Raw genomic sequence first — 21,134 nt, 5'->3', positions numbered from 1 at the left:
TTAGACTAGCTGACTACACTTGGAAAACTTTAAAGATTGTTAAATTATTACGTTAAAACCAAGAATCAATAGTTACTTTGACATGGATTGGGTTACCCCCCAGTTCAAAATATGAGCATCAGCAGATGCACAGAGGTGCTGAGCTAAGCTTGCCATTCTTGAAAGCAGAGCCAAATGGGGATTTTCCTAAGATACAGTCAATCCAGAAAGGGAATTAGGCAATTTTAGCCCATCTATTTCATCCTGTCTCTCTGCTTGCATAGTGATTCACAGAAGCAGGAGCAGCTCTGACAGATGGTGCTTAGTAGAACAATTGGTTTGTATGTGTTTAACCTGCTCAAAGTGCCAAACCTCCCTCGTGCTATCATCAGTGCTTCTGCCCGAAACCTTACCCAGATTTCTGGGTGCTTATTCTCTTATGAGAGACCATCTCTGATGTTATTTTGACCTGATTTTGTTCAGATAGAAATGGTAGGAAGTGTTTTCTAAACTTGCCTAATCCTGAGACTCAACTAAAATATTTATTTTGAAAAGCAGCTTCCAGGCCGGGCGCGGTGGCTCAAGCCTGTAATCCCAGCACTTTGGGAGGCCAAGGTGGGTGGATCACGAGGTCGAGAGATCAAGACCATCCTGGTAAACATGGTGAAACCCCGTCTCTACTAAAAATACACAAAATTAGCTGGGCATGGTGGCACGTGCCTGTAATCCCAGCTACTCAGGAGGCTGAGGCAGGAGAATTGCCTGAGCCCAGGAGGCGGAGGTTGCAGTGAGCCGAGATCGTGCCATTGCACTCCAGCCTGGGTAACAAGAGTGAAACTCCGTCTCAAAAAAAAAAAAAAAAAAAGAAAAGCAGCTTCCAAAAGAACTACCAAAATAATTATAGCTGCATAAATCAGCATCCTGAACCTCCTGAAAAGCATTCAAAGCAAGGTGAAAAACAACAACAAAACACAGAAACAGAGATACTATTCCTACATCAATGTTTATAGCAGAATTAACAAAGCAGCCCAAGTATTCAGCAGCAGATAAATAAACAAAATGTGGTATATGCATGCAATGGAATATTATTCAACCTTAAAGAGGAACGAAATTCTGACATGTTTTACAAGATGGACAAACTAGAAAGACATTGTGCTAAGTAAAATAAAAATAGGCCAGACAGAAAAGGAAAAATACTGTATGATTCTACTTACATGAGGTACTTTGGATAGTTAAATTCATAGAGACAGAAAGTGGAATGGTGGTTGCCAGGGAATGGAGGAGAAGGGAAGAGGAATTGGTGTTTAATGGGTAGAATTTCGGTATGGGATGACAAAAAAGTTCTGGAGTTAGATGGTGATAGTGGTTGTACAACGATATGACTATATTGCTTGCACAATAGCTTATGCTTGTATTCTTAGCACTGTGAATGGCCATGGTGGGAGGACTGACTGAGCCCAGGCATTCAAGACCAGCCAGGGCAACTTAGTGAGAACTTGTCTCTATAAAAAATAAAGTTCCAGCTCCTCAGGAGGCTGAAGCAAGAGAACTGATGGAGCCTGGGAGGTTGAAGCTCCAGTGAGCTGTGACTGTGCCACTGCATTCCAGCCTGGGTGACAGAGCAAGATCCTAGATCAAAAAAACTGTCCCTCCCCCCCAAAAAAATACCCAAACAGTTTTGGGCATGGTGGCTCACACCTGTAATCCCAGCACTTCAGGAGCCTGAGATGGGCAGGTCATGAGGTCAGGAGATCGAAACCAGCCTGGCCAACAGGGTGAAACACTATCTCTACTAAAAAAAAAAAAAAAAAATTAGCTGGGCATGGTGGCGCGCTCCTGTGGTCCCAGCTACTTGGGAGGCGGAGGCAGGAGAATTACTTGAACCCAGGAGGCGGAGGTTGCAGTGAGCCAAGATCGCGCCATTGCACTCCAGCCTAGGTAACAAGAGCGAAACTCCATCTTAAAAAAAAACCAAAAAACAAAAAACAACCACCAAACAATGTAAATATATTTAATGCCACTGAACTGCACACTTTAAACACACTTTAAAATGGTTAAGGCCAGGCATAGTGGCTCACACCTGTAATCTCAGCACTTTTCGTGGCTAAGTGGGGAGAATCACTTGTGGCCAGGAGTTTGACACCAGCCTGGGCAACATAATAAGACCCATCTTTTTTTTTTTTTTTTTTTTTGAGACGGAGTTTCACTCTTTTATTATTATTATTATTATTATTATTTTTTTTTTTTTTGAGACGGAGTTTCGCTCTTGTTACCCAGGCTGGAGTGCAATGGCGCGATCTCGGCTCACCGCAACCTCCGCCTCCTGGGTTCAGGCAATTCTCCTACCTCAGCCTCCTGAGTAGCTGGGATTACAGGCATGCGCCACCATGCCCCACTAATTTTTTGTATTTTTAGTAGAGACGGGGTTTCACCATGTTGACCAGGATGGTCTCGATCTCTTGACCTAGTGATCCACCCGCCTCGGCCTCCCAAAGTGCTGGGATTACAGGCTTGAGCCACCGCGCCCGGCTAATAAGACCCATCTTTATTTATTCATTTATTTAGAGACAAGATCTGGCTCCATCGCTGAGGCTGGATTGCAGTGACCTAATCTCAGCTCACTGCAACTGCTGCCTCCGGGTTCAAGTCATCCTCCTACCTCAGCCTCCTGAGTAGCTGGGACTACAGGTGCACACCAGCATGCCCAGATAATTTTTGTATTTTTTGTGGAGATAGGGTTTCACCATGTTGCCAGGCTGTTCTCAAACTTGTGAGCTCAAACAATTCACTCGTCCTGGCCTCCCAAAGTGCGGTGATTACAGTTATGAGCCACCACACCCAGCCTAAGACCCATCTTAAAGAAACAAATGGGTCAGGTGTGGTGGCTCATACCTGTAATCCTAACACTTTGGGAGGCCAAGGCAGATGGATTGCCTGAGCTCAGGAGTTCGAGACCAGCCTGCGCAACACAATAAAATCCCATCTCTACTAAAATACAAAAAATTAGCCAGGCATGGCAGCATGCACCTGTAGTCCCAGCTACTCAGGAGGCTGAGGCAGGAGAATCGCTTGAACCTGGGAGGCAGAGGTTGCAGTGGGCGAAGGTTGCAGTGAGCCAAGATCATGCCACTGTGCTCTAGCATGGGCAACAGAGCAAGACTCCATCTCCAATAAGAAAAGAAAAGAAAAGAAATAGTAGATTTTGGCTGGGCATAGTGGCTCACACCTGTAATCCCAGCTGTTTTTGAGAGACTGAGGGAGGTGGATCACTTGAGCCCAGATGTTTGAAACCAGCCTGGGCAACATAGCAAAATCCTTTCTCTACAAAAAATTTTTTAAAAAATTAGCTGGGCAGGGCAGTGCACACCTGTAGTCCCAGCTCCCAGCTACTGGGGAGGCTAAGGTGGGAGGATGGCTTGAGCTCAGAAGGTGGAGGTTGCAGTGAGAGAGACTGTCTCCCTCCCCACAAAAAAGGTAGATTTTATGTTATATATATTATCACAATTTAAAAAAATACATAAATTACTCCATTTTCTTTTATTTTTCTTCTTATTCTTTTTCTTTTGATACAGAGTCACGCTGTATTGCCCAGGCTGCAGTGAAGTGGTATGATCTTGGTTCACTGCAACCTCCGTCTCCTGGGTTCAAGCGATTCTACTGACTTAGCCTCCCGAGAGCTGGGATTACAGGCATGCACCACCACACCTGGCTAATTTTTGTATTTCTAGTAGAGATGGGGTTTTACCATGTTGGTCAGGCTGGGCTAGCTCCTGACCTTAGGTGATCCACCCACCTTGGCCTCCCAAAGTGCTGAGATTACAGGCGTGAGCCACCTTGCCTGGCCAAAACACTCCATTTTCAGTGATAGTAGGTAGCAGATAAAATCTGCAGACTCAAAAACACATATTAGGGCAGCTAAAAACAGATGAGAATGGGCAAAAGCCATATGAGAGAAAGTGCTAGAACTACAGGTATGAGCCACCATGCCTGGCATTTTGAATCATTTTTACCTATAAATATTTCTTTTTCCTTTTCTTTTTTTTTTTTTTTTTTTTTGAGACAGAGTTCTGAGTTTTGCTCTGTCACCCAGGCTGGAATACAATGGCACACTTTCGGCTCCCTGCAGCATCTGCCTCCTGGGTTCAACAGATTCTACTGCCTCAGCCTCCCAAATAGCTGGGAGTACAGGCGACTGCCACCATTCCTGGCTAATTTTTGTATTTTTCGTGGAGATGGGTTTTCCCCATGTTGGCCAGGCTGGTCTCGAACTCCTGAACTCAGGTGATCCGCTGCTTCGGTCCCCCAAAGTGCTGGGATTACAGGTGTGAGCCAGTGTGCCTGTCCTTGTTACCAATAAATATTTCTGTAAGTATCCCTAAGAGATGAGAACCTTTTTTTTTTTTTTTTTTTTTTGAGACGGAGTTTTGCTCTTGTTACCCAGGCTGGAGTGCAATGGCGCGATCTCGGTTCACTGCAACCTCCGCCTCCTGGGTTCAGGCAATTCTCCTGCCTCAGCCTCCTGAGTAGCTGGGATTGCAGGCACGCGCCACCATGCCCAGCTAATTTTTTGTATTTTTAGTAGAGACGGGGTTTCACCATGTTGACCAGGATGGCCTCGATCTTTTGACCTTGTGATCCACCCGCCTCAGCCTCCCAAAGTGCTGGGATTACAGGCTTGAGCCACTGCGCCCGGCCGAGATGAGAACTTTTTAAACAACATAATCACAATAGCTTTGTCATTTCCCATAACATTAACAAGAAATCCTTAACTAGGCTAACATCTAGTTCAGGAGAAACTTAACTTTATCAGAGCGTTTATAAATGGATCAAGTTTTCAAGTGATAGCTTTTCAATAAGACTAAGAATTTTTAAAAGGGGAAAACTTTCAAAATTAAAATTGCAATCTCATTTTTTCTCATATTGCTCTGCAAATATAAATCTGGGTACTCAGACTCCAGAAGAGGATAAGAATAGGCCTATGAATCAAAACCATTTATCATATTCTGTTATTTTTAGTTATTTGTTTCTTCCTGATGTTTTAACTCAACATCAGTTTAATAGATTTAATCATACTTTTTAAAAAAGAAATTTTTTTTTTTTTTTTTTTTTTTTTTGAGACGGAGTTTCGCTCTTGTTACCCAGGCTGGAGTGCAATGGCTCGATCTCGGCTCACCGCAACCTCCGCCTCCTGGGTTCAGGCAATTCTCCTGCCTCAGCCTCCGGAGTAGCTGGGATTACAGGCACGCGCCACCATGCCCAACTAATTTTTTGCACCTTTAGTAGAGACAGGGTTTCACCATGTTGACCAGGATGGTCTCGATCTCTTGACCTCGTGATCCACCCGCCTCGGCCTCCCAAAGTGCTGGGATTACAGGCTTGAGCCACCGCGCCCGGCGCAAAAAGAAAAATTTTTTATATCCATCATGGAAAATTCTGACCAAAAGATAAATTTAAAGCTAAAGCAGGATGGTTGTCAAATCCTGTGTCCATAACTTTGCACAAGACACTTAGTCATTTGGAAAGTCCTGTGTTAATAGTCTGTCCTATGACTCAACTATTTCCCACATAGAGATAGTACAGAACACCCTTAAAAAAAACTCACACCTGGCCAGGCGCAGTGGCTCATGCTTGTAATGCCAGCACTTTGGGAGGCTGAGGTGGGCGAATCATGAAGTCAAGAGATCGAGATCATTCTGGCCAACATAGTGAAACCCCGTCTCTACTAAAAATACAAAAATTAGTTGGGTGTGGTGGCACACACCTGTAGTCCTAGCTACTCAGGAGGCTGAGGAAGGAGAATCGCTTGAACCTGGAGAGAGCAGAGACTGAGCCACCGCACTCCAGCCTGGCAACAGAGTGAGACTTTGTCTCAAAAAAATAAAATTAAAAGCAAACAGAAAAACTCACACCTAGGCTGGGTGCAGTGGCTCACGCCTGTAATCCCAGCACTTTGGGAGGCTGAGGCGGGTGGATCACCTGAGACCAGGAGTTCAAGAACAGCCTGGGCAATATGATGAAACCTCCTCTCTGCTAAAAATACAAACAATTAGTGGGGCGTGGTGGTGGATGCCTGTAATCCCAGCTACTCGGGAGCTTGAGGCAGGAGAATTGCTGGAACCTCGGAGGCGGAGGCTGCAGTGAGCCAAGATTGCGCCATTGTACTCCACCCTGGGCGAGAAGAGCGAAACCCCCACACCTAAAAAAAGTGTAAACATCATAAAACATAAATGACAATTGGGTCACAGGCCATATTACCCTCCATGCTAAAAGCAGACACTAATAATAGTAATTTTGAGATAGCCTATAAAATGTGGCTCTGAGTAAATTTGAACTGCCAGTGTTTTATTTCTACCAAATTGTTTAGAAAGATTCCTTCATACATAACAGATGCTTAACAGTATTTGTTGATTCAATTTAATATTGAAACTAAAATTTTCCAACATAGCAAGTATTGAATTCCAGATTATGTAAAATGAAATGGATATGCATTACCCCACGTCCTGGAACTGAGTAGAAAAAAAAGGCTTTCACTCTTTCTTTTCTTTTCTTTTTTCTTTTTTTTGTTTTTGAGACGGAGTTTCACTCTTGTTACCCAGGCTGGAGTGCAATGGCGCGATCTTGGCTCACCGCAACCTCCGCCTCCTGGGTTCAAGCAATTCTCCTGCCTCAGCCTCCTGAGTAGCTGGGATTACAGGGACACGCCACCATGCCCAGCTAATTTTTTGTATTTTTAGTAGAGACGGGGTTTCACCATGTTGACCAGGATGGTCTCGATCTCTCGACCTCGTGATCCACCCACCTCGGCCTCCCAAAGTGCTGGGATTGCAGGCTTGAGCCACCGCGCCCGGCTTTTTTTTTTTTTTTTTTTTTGAGACGGAGTTTCGCTCTTGTTACCCAGGCTGGAGTACAATGGCGCTATCTCGGCTCACCGCAACCTCCACCTCCTAGGTTCGGGCAATTCTCCTGCCTCAGCCTCCTGAGTAGCTGGGATTACAGGCACGTGCCACCATGCCCAGCTAATTTTTTTGTATTTATAGTAGAGATGGGGTTTCACCATGTTGACCAGGATGGTCTCGATCTCTTGACCTCGTGATCCACCCGCCTCGGCCTCCCAAAGTGCTGGGATTACAGGCTTGAGCCACTGTGCCCGGCCTCCACTCTTTCTTTTCTTTCCTTCCTTCCTTCCCTTTTATTTTTTGAGACGTTGTCTTGCTCTGTTGCTCAGGTTGGAATTCAGTGGTGTGGTTATAGCTCACTGCAACCTTGACCTCCCAGGCTGAAGTTATCCTCCCCACCTCAGCCTCCTGTGTAGCCAGGACCACAGGCACACACTACCACACCCGGCTAATTTTTAATTTTTTGTACAGACAAAGTCTCCTTATGTTGCCTAGATGGAAAAGCTTCATCTCATACTTGTGTTTTTAATCTTCATTCAGTACATTACCTGCTGTCCCAAATACGTACATTTATAAATTTATATTCAGTGTCCATGCTGAATTTGTGCTTGTGTGGGTGGAGACACACACACACACACACACACACACACACACACACACACAATGTAATCCCTACATTACCCTCATTTGTAACTTCCAGGGAGCTAGAGGACTGTCCACAGGATGAGCGATAATAGGGACATTTTCTGGATATTGATAAAAGGGCACTTATCAATACTTTCTGTTTACATATCAGTAAAGTGCTGATTCTTTTTGGAAGAACACCCTACTTGGTAAGGATGTCCTACCTCTCCAGAAAATTTTACTGTTGCCCTAGACCTAAATACATTAAAAAAAAAAAGAAAATTGTATTGCACCCTTTTCTAGCCTGAAATTTACCAGAGCTATGTAGAGTTTACCTCAAAAAACGAACAAGCAAACAAACTATAAAACACAATAAAAAAAGAAAATAAAGGTTTGCCTTATTTATTTCCTGACTTATAAAGTAGGGAGACTGAAATCCTAAATCCCAGTCCCACAGAAATGCCTACTGGCATTCAATATATTGCTAAAATCATTAATTGGGAGGCCACTAGGCTGAAAATGCTACAGTGCCTTGGATTCCTGCATAAGCAAACCAAAAGCCAACTCAGTGTAAACAGTAAAACAAAACATAAGCTTAACCAATCAGAAACCACGAACTGGCTGGGCTATCGTGTGCTATCACGTGTGTTAATTACATACCAGCATATATATAAACACAAAATATCAGCTCACATATTTTTCTACCCGCATACTTTCACTCCCAACAACAGTAACATGAACAAAGGAAAAACACATGACCCTCTCCCCAAAGTTTTGGGCTATGTTATGCAAGAAGGATAATATGGGCAAATAAATTCAGGTTAACCAGAGCAAAAAACAAACCAACAAACAAAAAAGTAATGTACCTTGACTCAGTTTTCCTTATAAGTTATGTTTATTCTTCTCCCATTCATCTTTGTGAATAGGAACAATGTCTTCGTTATTTTTGCCCCCTCAGAAGAGTGCATCAGAATCAAATGAAGAGTTTAAACACACACACACACACACACACACACACACACACACACACACACACACCCCAGTTCCCAGGACTACCCTTTATCAGGAACTCCAGAGAGTAGGGCTCAATAATCTGTGATTTTAACAATTCCTCAGATGCTTTTTCTGTTGACCAATACCAATAGCATGTGAGAATTACTGCTCAGGGTATCTAGAGCAGTTCACTACATATAGTAGTTTTATGTAAATGTTCACTCAATGGGTAAATAAACAAACGAATCAAAACCGGAAATGCACCAGGCCTGGTGGCTCACACCTGTAAATCCCAGCACTTTGGGAGGCTGAGGCTGAGGCTGGTGAATCACTTGAGGTCAGGAGTTCAAGACAAGCCTGGCCCACATGGTGAAACACCGTCCCTACTAAAAACACAAAAATTAGCCAGGTGCGGTGGTGGGTACCTGTAGTCTCAGCTACTAGGGATGCTGAGGCACGAGAATCATGTGAACCCTTGAGGTGGAGGTTGTCATGAGCTGAGATCATGCCACTGCACTCCAGCCTGGGTGACAGAGCAAGACTCTGTCTCAAAAATATAAATAAATAAATAAAAAATTTAAAAGACTAGAAATGAGCAACTCTATGAGCTCTGACCACACCCAAGAGCTATTGGTCTATGAATCTTCTAAGTATCTTGCGTCTTACATCATTTAGCCCAGATAGATGGTGGCTCAACTCCGATCTGTGTTCTCTCATTCCACTTCACTCCTGAGCAGCCAGTAGGACCCTACCTCAAAAAACAAACAAGCAAACAAACTTAAAAACAAAACAAAACAAGAAAATAAATAAAGTTTTGCCTTATTTACTCCCTGACTTGTAAAGTAAGGAGACTGAAATCCTAAATCCCAGCCCCACAGAAATGCCTACTGGTATTCAATATATTCCTAATTGGGAGACCATTAGGCTGAAAAGGCTATAGTACCTTGGGTTCCTACATAAGCAAACCAAAAGCCAACTCAGTGTAAACAGTAAAACAAAACATAAGCTTAACCAATCAGAAACAAGAACTGGCTGGGTATGGCGGCTCATGCCTGTAATCTCAACACTTTGGGAGGGCAAGGTGAGTGCATTTGCTTGAGGTCAGGAGTTTGAGACCAGCCTGGGCAACATGGTGAAACTTCGTCTCACAGGGCATCACAGGCATGCACCTGTAGTCCCAGCTATTCAGGAGGCTAGGATGCGAGGCTCTCTTGAGCTTGGGAGGTTGAGCAGAGCAGTAAGCTGTGACTGTGCCACTGACCTCCAGCCTCAGCAGCAAAGTGAGACCATTTCAAAAAGAAAAGAAACCACAAGCTAACCTTTAACAAGAGACATTAACAATCATAAACTGGGCCAGGCACGGTGGCTCAAGCCTGTAATCCCAGCACTTTGGGAGGCCGAGGCGGGTGGATCACGAGGTCAAGAGATCAAGACCATCCTGGTCAACATGGTGAAACCCGTCTCTACTAAAAATACAAAAAATTAGCTGGGCATGGTGGCGCGTGCCTGTAATCCCAGGTACTCAGGAGGCTGAGGCAGAAGAATTTGCTGAACCCAGGAGGCGGAGGTTGCGTTGAGCCGAGATCGCGCCATTGCACTCCAGCCTGGGTAACAAGAGCGAAACTCCGTCTCAAAAAAAAAAAAAAAAAAAAAAAAAAAAAATCTCCCCCTCATGTTCCCTCTGTAAAACTCTGAACCACTTGTGATTTAGTGCTGCCTAATTGGTGATTTAATGAATGCTTAGATCAACTCATTAAAATTGTAAGGTGCTGAGGGCCAGGCACCCTAGCTTGTACCTGTAATACCAGCTACTTGAGAGGCTGAGGTGACAAAAATAAATACATTTAAAATAAATAAACAGCCGGGCGCGGTGGCTCAAGCCTGTAATCCCAGCACTTTGGGAGACCGAGGCGGGTGGATCACGAGGTCGAGAGATCGAGACCATCCTGGTCAACATGGTGAAACCCCGTCTCTACTAAAAATACAAAAAATTAGCTGGGCATGGTGGCACGTGCCTGTAATCCCAGCTACTCGGGAGGCTGAGGCAGGAGAATTGCCTGAACCCAGGAGGCGGAGGTTGCGGTGAGCCGAGATCGCGCCATTGCACTCCAGCCTGGGTAACAAGAGCGAAACTCCGTCTCAAAAAAAAAAACAAAAACAAAAACAACAACAACAAAAAAACAAATAAACAAATAAATAAATTTTACAGTTAATGGTCACAAAGGGGTTTTAGAATGCTTGCCTTCTGAAATCACATCATTGCAAGAATAACTCCATAGTTTCTTAAGAGAATAATGACGGAGTTTTTGTGGCAGTAAAAACAATCTGAGGAAACAATCCAGCTCTGCCTACTTCTCTGAGCCTCTACTGCAGGATTCAAACCTCCTCTCACCACTCCTTGGATTATCATTACAGCCCCTAACACAGCTGCTCCTGTGCCACACAAACCATTCTTCACATTTCAGCTAAAGGAAGGTTTCAAACACTAACCATTTATAGCTCCAGCAGCTAGCACAATCCCTGGTACACAGTTTATACACAATTAATATTTGCCGAAAGAGAAAGTCACGAAGGAATCATACACATTAAACTCTTATTTCCTATGTGATATCAATGACATTTACACATTTTATCTAGACTATGTAATATCCCAGTTTAAATCTAGTCATTGGCTCCTATTGCCCTTGGAATAAAATACAAACTCAGTTTACATGACTTTTTGCAGTCTGGTCTCTGATAATCTCTGAAGTTTGCTTTTTTGCCCCTTTTTTCACTCCCCGCCCCCCAACTTCTTCCCTTTTGCTTTCTGAACCACAGAGCTATCAAGCTGCTTTTAAAAATCCTCAAACATGTCATGCTCCCTTTGGCTTTTGCGATCTTTCCATATGCTGGTCTCTGCCTGAAACATTCTTCACCCTTCACTATAGGCAAGTTTTTTCTTTTCTTTCTTCTTTTTTTTTTCTGAAGGTCTTAGACTAACACACTATATGCAAGTTAACTGTCTCTCTTTCCCCCAAAATTGCCCTATCACTTCCCATCACATCTGCGTGCGCGCACGCGCGCGCACACACACACACACACACACCCCCTCACTCATAACATATATTTACATGAGAATCTAATTCCTGTAAACTGTGGGGGCTGAATTCTGGGCAGAATTGAAGTTGTAAGCATTAATCAGGCTGCACTTTGATCCCCTTCCTTGTAAGTGAACGTCACATAACAATAGATGCTGACCATTTGCATCTCGAATTTTCCTATAAATGGGATTTCTGGTATTAGAATCATTAGGTTTTTAAGAACTGCTTAAGGTGGCCGGGCATGGTGGTTCATGCCTGTAATCCAAGCACTTTGGGAGGCTGAGGTGGGTGGATCATGAGGTCAAGAGATCGAGACATCCTGGCCAACATGGTGAAACCCTATCTCTGGAAACAAAACAAAACAAAGCAAAACAAAACAAAACAAAAAACTGCTTAAGGCTAGACGCTGCCGCTTACTCCCATAATCCCAGCACTTTGGGAGGCCGAGGTGGGTGGATCACCTGAGATTAGGAGTTCGAGATTAGCCTGGCCAACAAGGTGAAACCTTGTCTCTGCTAAAAATGCAAAAATTAGCCAGCCAGGATGGCGGGCACCTGTAATCCCAGCTACTCAGGAGGCTGGGGCAGGAGAATGGCTTGAACCTGGGAGGCAGAGGTTGCAGTGAGCAGGGATCTTGCCATTGCACTCCAGCCTGGGTGACAAGAGCAAGACTCCATCTCCAAAGAAAAAAATAAATAAATAAGTAAAACTGCTTAAGCAGATCCTGAATTCCAAACAGAACAGCAGACACCAACTAATTTAAAGATCTCCCCAGAGCAACATAGTCAGCATGAGAATATGGTTTCTTTATCTCTTGCCCCATGACTTCACTTTGCACTCCGACCAGTCAACAATCTCTACATTTCAGCCCACCCTGAAACCCTTAAAAACCTCAGCCCTGGCTGGCTGCAGCGGCTCATGCCCGTAATCCCACTTGGGGAGGCTGGGGTGAACGGATCACCTGAGGTCAGGAGCTCAAGACCAGCCTGGCCAACATGGTGAAACCCGGTCTGTACTAAAAATACAAAAATTAGCTGGGTGTGGTGGCCTATGCCTGTAATCCCAGCTACTCGGGAGGCTGAGGCAGGAGAATTGCCTGAACCCAGGAGGCGGAGGTTGCTGTGAGCTGAGATCGCCATACTGTGCTTCAGCCTGGGCGACAGAGTGAAATTCTGTCTCAAAACAAACAAACAAACAAACAAAAACCCTAGCCCCAAGGCCCTATGACTAAATCTTTTTCTCTGCTGCAACCCTGCACTTTGAGTTGAAACAGATCTACTACAGTTATATTCCCTGACCCTGACCATCCCTGAAAATTTGAGTTAGGTGCCTTCCTTTGGGCTCACAAGGCACTTTTTTTTTTTTTGAGACAGAGTTTCTCTCTTGTTACCCAGGCTGGAGTGCAATAGCGCGATCTCGGCTCACCGCAACCTCCGCCTCCCGGGTTCAGGCAATTCTCCTGCCTCAGCCTCCTGAGTAGCTGGGATTGCAGGCATGTGCCACCATGCCCAGCTACTTTTTTGTATTTTTAGTAGAAACGGGGTTTCACCATATTGACCAGGATGGTCTCGATCTCTTGACCTCGTGATCCACCCGCCTCGGCCTCCCGAAGCGCTGGGGTTACAGGCTTGAGCCACCGCGCCCGGCCACAAGGCACTTTTAATTCTCTTACCAGAGAATTTATCACCTGTGATGATTATTTTTCTGTATCTTGGCTGGGCTACTGTGTCAATATTTGGTCAAACATTATTCTGAATGTTTCTATAAAAGTTTTTTTTTTTTTTTTTTTCGAGACAGAGTCTTGCTTTGTCACCTAGGGTGGAGTGTAGTGGCCTAATCTTGGCTCACTGCAACCACCACCTCCCAGGTTCAAGCAATTCTCCTGCCTCAGCCTTATAAGTAGCTGGGATTACAGGTACCCACCGCCACACCCGGCTAATTTTTGTATTTTTAGTAGAGTTGAGGTTTCACCATGTTTCACCCCACTCTCATCCCACTTGACTAGAGTCTCCTGAGAACAGGAGTTTAAACTGTTTTATTCATTTTTATGTCTTTTGTAGCCTGATACATCATAGCTTTTTTTTTTTTTTTTTTTTTTTTTTTTTTTTTTTTTTTTTTGAGACTGTTTTGCTGCTCTGTTGTCCAGGCTGGAATGCAGTGGCAAGATCATAGCTCACTGCAGGCTCAAACGCCTGGCCTCAAGAGACCCTCCAGCCTTAGCCTCCTAAGTAGCTGAGATTACTGGCTAATATGTAGTTAATATGGATCATTGGTTTTTATTTTTTATGAAGTATTGAAATGAAGAGTTTAATTTCACTGCAATTCTCTGAGGCTGTTAAATACTTTGAGAAGCTTCATCTCAATTCTCTTTCACTCACTATTCCCCTTTCTCTCTTCTATCAAGACTGTGTCTTCTGAAGTTAACAATGATCCAATCTCTAGAGTATTGCACTAATTCCCATTTGAAGCAGTTATCTCACTGAGACTCTCAGCAACTCATAGAAATATTTCTGAAGGAATCATTTAATTAACTCCAGAAGAAATAAGAATACAGAAGAGAAAAAGAAAGAAAGAAAGAAACAAAAACCAAACTAGGTACAAGCTACTGGAGACATTGTAACAAATGAAATTCTCTCTTCCACCAGAAGCCTAAAAAAGAAACAAACAAACCAACAAAAAACAAACTAGGTACAAGCTATTGGTGACATTGTAACAAACTAGATTCTTCCACTGGAAGCCTAAAAATCATTTAAAATACCTAGTCCCAATGCTAACCAAAAAATGTACAATCAATCTTCTCATAATTTCTATGAAGCAATAAAATATTTGAAATCAAGCCGGGCGTGGTGACTCAAGCCTGTAATCCCAGCACTTTGGGAGGCTGAGGTGGGTGGATCACGAGGTCAAGAGATCAAGACCATCCTGGTCAACAAGGTGAAACCCCATCTCTACTAAAAGTACAAAAAATCAGCTGGGCATGGTGGCGTGTGCCTGTAATCCCAACTACTCAGGAGGTTGAGGCAGGAGAAGTGCCTGAACCCAGGAGGCGGAGGTTGCGGTGAGCCGAGATCGTGCCATTGCACTCCAGCCTGGGTAACAAGAGCGAAACTCCGTCTCAAAAAAAAAAAAAAAAAAAAAAAAAAATTTGAAATCAGATAGTTTTATTTATACATATATCTAATTGGTTAGGCAGCAGATACATAAAAAGTCTCATATTTTAAGAAATTCTACAAGCCTCAGAGTTATAATTTAGAAATAATTATTGAGCACTGTATTCATATTCATTAGTAATATCTAAAAAATCTGGTTTTTGGCCTAAAAAATTAAAAAATTACAATTTTCTGTATCTTCACTTACCACCTGGCTGTTGCCCTTTCGTAAGCTTTTTATGTTCTGCCTTTGTTACCACCCCCTTCCCTTCACGATTGTCCCCTTCCGATCAGTGCCTTTTTTTCTCTACCTAAGGCAAAAATGGGAGCCAGCAAACTTTGTTTTCTCCATCTCTCCTCTCTTTCCCTCCCTTCTGCCTGCAGCTCCATGAGTAACTAAATCTTCCAGATATTCTGTGCTTATTAACAACACAGCATCCTTTTGACTTGGAACCCATAGCAGTAAGAATTTAGTTTCTCCTGTCAACTAAGAAAACTCTGGGAAAATTTTCGGTGGACAGTAAATGCCAGGTTATCTAGACTTCATTAATATATGACATAACAAATAAATACAACTTTTAGCCAAATTGTCCCCTTTATTCAATTATAAAGAGGATTTGCTGGCCAGATGTGGTGGCTCATGCCTGTAATTCCAGCACTCTGAAAGGCCCGTGGTGGGCAGATCACAAGGTCAAGAGATCGAGACCATCCTGGCCAACATGGTGACACTCCATCTCTACTAAAAATACAAAAATTAGCCGAGTGTCAGAGGTGTGCACCTGTAGTCCCTGGGAGCAGAGGTTGCAGTGAGCCAAGATCACACCACTGCACTCCAGCCTGGCTGCAGGGCAAGAACTCTGTCATTAAAAAAAAAAAAGGCCCGGCGCGGTGGCTCACGCCTGTACCACCTCATTTAATCTAGACAAGAATGCCATGAGATAGGTACTGTTAACATCACCATATTACAGAAAGAGAAACTGAGGCACAGAGCAATTGAAATAATTCACCCATGGCAGCATAGCTTGAAATAATTCCCCCCACAGTAGTGGCATTGGTATTCAAACCAAATCAGTCTGTATTCAAATCTCTTTTTTTTTTTTTTTTTTTTTGAGACGGAGTTTCGCTCTTCTTGCCCTGGCTGGAGTGCAATGGCGCGATCTCGGCTCACCGCAACCTCCGCCTCCTGGGTTCAGGCAATTCTCCTGCCTCAGCCTCCTGAGTAGCTGGGATTACAGGCATGTGCCACCATGCCCAGCTAATTTTTTTGTATTTTTAGTAGAGACGGGGTTTCACCTTGTTGATCAGGATGGTCTCGATCTCTTGACCTCGTGATCCACCCGCCTCGGCCTCCCAAAGTGCTGGGATTACGGGCTTGAGCCACCGCGCCCGGCCCGGCTCAAATCTCTTAAGTGAATTGGCTTCCTTACAGGTGAATCTTATGTGCTTATCAAGTACTGGATGGTGTGTAAAAATTTAAGAAGCAGTTCAAATATGCATTTGGACGATGAGGGAGTAACAGTAAGCTCAGCAAAATACATATTTGAAAAGAGATTAAATGTACATTTTGGAAACAAGGGAAATCTTAGTAAACAAGGTAAACAATATCTCTGAAAGGGGATTCAGATGTGTGCTTTAAGAGAAAGAGAATCACAGTATAAGTTCAGAGTTTTCAACTTTTAAAATACATAACAGGCTCTGTGGCTCATGCCTGTAATCCCAGCACTTTGGAAGGCTGAAGCGGGAGGATTGCTTAAGCCCAGAAATTCGAGACTGACCTCGGCAACATTGTGAGACCCTGTTTCTACAAAAACATTGTTTAAATTAACCAGACGTTGCCGGGCGCGGTGGCTCACGCCTATAATCCCAGCACTTTGGGAGGCCGAGGCGGGTGGATCACGAGGTCAAGAGATCGAGACCATTCTGGTCAACATGGTGAAACCCCGTCTCTACTAAAAATACAAAAATTAGCCGGGTGTGGTGGTGCATGCCTGTAGTCCCAGCTACTCGGGAGACTGAGGCAGGAGAATTGCTTGAACCCGGGAGGCGGAGGTTGCAGTGAGCCGAGATCATGCCATTGCACTCCAGTCTGGGTAACAACGCGAAAGTCCGTCTCAAAAAAAAAAAAAAAAAAAAAAAAAAATTATTCTACTTTATATATAATGTAAAATTTTATATATAACATATGATATAAACATCAGCATACAGCCTCTCACAAGTTAGCCAAATACCTTTTTTTCTTTTTTGTTTTTTATGGACACCCTAGAGGTGATTTTTTGAAGCACTAGCAATATAATATATTTCTTTTTTTTTTTTTTTTTTGAGACGGAGTTTCGCTCTTGTTGCCCAGGCTGGAGTGCAATGGCGCAATCTTGGCTCACCGCAACCTCCGCCTCCTGGGTTCAGGCAATTCTCCTGCCTCAGCCTTCTGAGTAGCTGGGATTACAGGCACACGCCACCATGCCCAGCTAATTTTTAGTATTTTTAGTAGAGACGGGGTTTCACCATGTTGACCAGGATGGTCTCGATCTCTCGACCTCGTGATCCACCCGCCTCGGCCTCCCAAAGTGCTGGGATTACAGGCTTGAGCCACCGCGCCCGGCCAATATATTTCTTATCTTTATTAGCAAATGTACAACATCTGTTGATGTTTATAAACTGAGATTACATTTTCACACAGTATTTGGGTATTACGGTTTTCCTTCCAACAGGCTTATCATGTTTCACAGTTTTTACTAAATATGATTTGCCGGATCATTGTTAAAAAGAAAACAAAATTGTCGGAGGCTGGGCGTGGTGGCTCATGCCTGTAATCCAAGCACTTTGGAGGCCAAGGTGGGTGGATCACCTGAGGTCGGGAGTTCAAGACCAGCCTGAGCAACATGGTGAAACCCCGTCTTAAAAAGTAAAAATAAAAAATTAAAAAATTAAAAAAAAAAAGAAAACAAAACAAAATTGTCAAATGCACCTAAACACTTAAGAAACACAACTGCTGATCCTTTTGTAGTTCCTAAGTGTGATAATTCAGTGTTCACGTGCATGTATGAGAAATGTGCCCTCAATCCTTGTTATGACGCGGTCCATTACCCATCTGATGTGAAAATTTTAAAAAATTTAAACAAAAGGCCGGGCGCGGTGGCTCATGCCTGTAATACCAGCACTTTGGGAGGCAGAGGCGGGTAGATCACGAGGTCAAGAGATCAAGACCATCCTGGTCAACATGGTGAAACCCAGTCTCTACTAAAAATACAAAAAATTAGCTGGGCATGGTGGCGCATGCCTGTAATCCCAGCTACTCAGGAGGCTGAGGCAGGAGAATTAATTGCCTGAACCCAGGAGGCGGAGGTTGTGGTGAGCCAAGATTTCGCCATTGTACTCCAGCCTGGGTAACAAGAGCGAAACTCCGTCTCAAAAAAAAAAAAAAAAAAAAAAAAAAATTTAAACAAAGGAGAGAGAGAAAAAGGAACATTACTACTAATAAAGTGTGATTTTTTTGTTGATTATTTTGTTTTTAACTACTCTACCATAAAATTTCAGGGCCTATAGGACCATGGAATCAATTACAATGAGAAGGGTAGAAACTCAGTAAAAACATGGCAAATAAGGCTGAACAATCACAAAGAAAAGAAGTCACACTGTTTGGAGAATGAATTTGTTTTCAGTAAGAAACCAGTTTGCCTGATTCCACACTACCAATTTGAAATTTGATATTGTTACCCTAAAATTATTGTTTAAAAAGAAGTGTTATAAATTAAATAAAAAGTTTTCATTCAATCTGTCAGGAAGACATTTTTGTTATAACAAATTTGTCTACAATGGTGGAGTGTCAGGAGATATGCAAATAATCCAAGACAAAGTAAACTCTAAAAGAGTATTAGTTGGCTTTGATAATGATACCAGTACAAGGAGACTTCAGTCACATTTTCCCCAATAAATTGGAAACAACGGCCGTAAGACTGTTTTCTAAGAGTTAAACTTTAAGATCACATACATAGCTAGGAGTAGAAATAAGCAAAGTCACCTTTAAAACACAAACTGGTCTGATTTAACTGTAACTTGATTTTTATTGAAAGAATATTGCTACGATGTTTGGGTAGCCATGGAAACAGAGAAACTAATGTACAGGGGGCACTTCAGGGCCAGTGGTCATCCAAGTGCTGTTAAGGAGAGAATGAGCACAAATCAACAGCTCAGCTGGATGGCCCACTATATTGCAGATCAATGCTGATAACTGCAACCACTGGAAATTGAGAACTTCTATCTTTGGGACAAAATCATCCTGTTCTGAAGATAGCTGAATCAAGAAAAGTCTATACGTATAACTCCACTTGTTCAGAATCTGTGCTCATCAAGCAACCTTCTGATAATGCCTTGGTTTCCTGAGTAGCTTTGGCTACACAGAAAATGCACTCAGGGGGCTGGGCATGCTTGTTCACACCTGTAATCCTAGCACTTTGGGAGGCTGAGGCAGGCAAATCATGTGTGGTCAGAAATTTTGAGACCAGACTTGCCAACATGGCAAAACCCCATCTCCACTAAAAATACAAAAATTAGCTGGCATCTTGGCTCCTGTGTGTTAATCCCAGCTACTCAGGAGGCTGAGGCAGGAGAATCGCTTGAACCCAGGAGGTGAAGTTTGCAGTGAACCAAGATTGTGCCACCTGGGCAACAGAATTGAGACTCCATCAAACAAGAAAAGAAAAGAAAGAAAGAGAGAGAGAGGGAGAGAGAGAAAAAGAGAGAGAAAGAAAAAGAAAGAGAGGGAGGGAGGGAGGGAGGAAGGAAGGAAGAAAAAAGAGAAAGAAGGAAGAAGGAAAGAAAAGAAAGAAAGGAGAAAGAAAGAAAGAAAAAAGAAAAAAAGAAAGAAAGAAGAAAGAAAGAAAGAAAGAAAAAGAGAAAATGTACTCAGGAAAAGACAGCAACTTGCATCCATGCTGGCACACTGGAGACTTTCTCTTTCTGACAAAAAGTAAAAAAAAAAGAAAGAAAAAAGTATTGACTTTGCAGTTGTGAGTGTTTGGGTGTATAAATTACTGCTCTTGGAAATTAATAACTTAATAGTCAGCTTATACATGTCAGTCTTGTGACCTTGGTTAATGTAAGTTCATCTGATTGCTAAAGTTATTCTCCATTGCTCAAGACAGATGTTTTGGCTGGGTGTGGTGGATCATGCCTATAATCCCAGCACTTTGGAAGACCAGTGCAGGAGGCTTGCTTGAGCTCAGGAGTTTGAAAACAACCCAGTCAACAGAGCAAGACCTGGTCTCTACTGGGGGCGGGGTGGGGGGGGAAAGCTAGGTATGGTGGCAGGCACTCGTAGTCTCAGCTACTTAGGAGACTAGGACAGGAGGATTGCTTGAGCCTGGGTGGTTGAGGTTGCAGTGAGCAGTGATCATGCTTGCTACCGTACTCCAGCCTGGGCAGCAGAGTGAGACCCTGTCTCCAAAAAACAAAGAAAGATGTTTCTGTGTCCAGGATACTATAGACCAGATCCTAGAAGGTTGTAGAAATTCGCTAAAGTAATGTTTTCTTGTGCTCTCGTGGATGATCAGTGGGCTTTCCCCTAGCAATGACCCTGTATCAACAAGATAAACCTTTTCTTTTCTTTTTTCTTTTTTTTGAGAAAGAGTCTCACTGCAGCCTTGACCTCCTGGGCTCAAGTGATCCCTTTGCCTCAGCCTCCTGAGTAGCTAGGACTACAAGCATGTGCCACTATGCCTAGCTAGTTTTTTTTTTCTTTTTAATTTTTTTTTTTGCAGAGGTAGGGTCTCCCCATCGCCCAGGTTGGTCTGGAACTCCTGGTCTCAAGCAATCCTTTTGCCTTGACCTACCTAAGTATTAGTATTATAGGCATGAGCCACCAAGCAAGGCCATGGCCTTGAAGTAGAAACTTTTCTACTTCAAATTAACAACAATGGGGAGGGAGATGTTCATAATTTACCTCTCTTTGTTATTTTATTTATTTTAATATTGCTACAGTGACAATTCCATGCACATACATCAGCTACTGGTGGGGAAGATCATTCAGACCAGAAGTGATAAGAAATCCTTGAATTTTAAATATGTTATGGGTAGTGTACAAAGTGGACAAAAGATACCATTTACTAAACATCTACCATATGCTCAGACACTATATATATATAAAATTAAAATATCTATAAATATTATTTATTTATTTTACATATTTTGCTTATATTTATTTATTTATTTATTTAAGAGGCAGAGTTTCACTCTTGTTGCCCAGGCTGTAGTGCAATGGCGTGATCGCGGCTCACTACAACCTTCACCTCCCGGGTTCACGTGATTTTCCTGCCTCAGCCTCCCAAGTAGCTGGGATTATTGGCATACACCACCACGCTTGGCTAATTTTGTATTTTTAGTAGAGACGGGGTTTCTACATGCTGGTCAGGCTGTTC

General features: G+C 43.1%; 1 non-coding gene across 1 annotated transcript; it reads left to right on the top strand.

The window, feature by feature from the left end:
• Positions 1 to 17,713: 17,713 nt before the first annotated feature.
• On the top strand, positions 17,714 to 17,815 carry LOC120360265 (small nucleolar RNA U13). The gene has a single exon (XR_005576837.1). It is a non-coding gene; the product is annotated as a small nucleolar RNA U13 (small nucleolar RNA).
• The last annotated feature ends 3,319 nt before the right edge of the window (positions 17,816 to 21,134 follow it).

The sequence above is a fragment of the Saimiri boliviensis genome, chromosome 19 (assembly GCF_048565385.1).
Source record: "Saimiri boliviensis isolate mSaiBol1 chromosome 19, mSaiBol1.pri, whole genome shotgun sequence".
In the NCBI taxonomy this organism is placed as follows: Eukaryota; Metazoa; Chordata; class Mammalia; order Primates; family Cebidae; genus Saimiri; species Saimiri boliviensis.
Note: the sequence above shows the minus strand (reverse complement) of the source record. Positions and strands in the feature narration are given on the sequence as shown.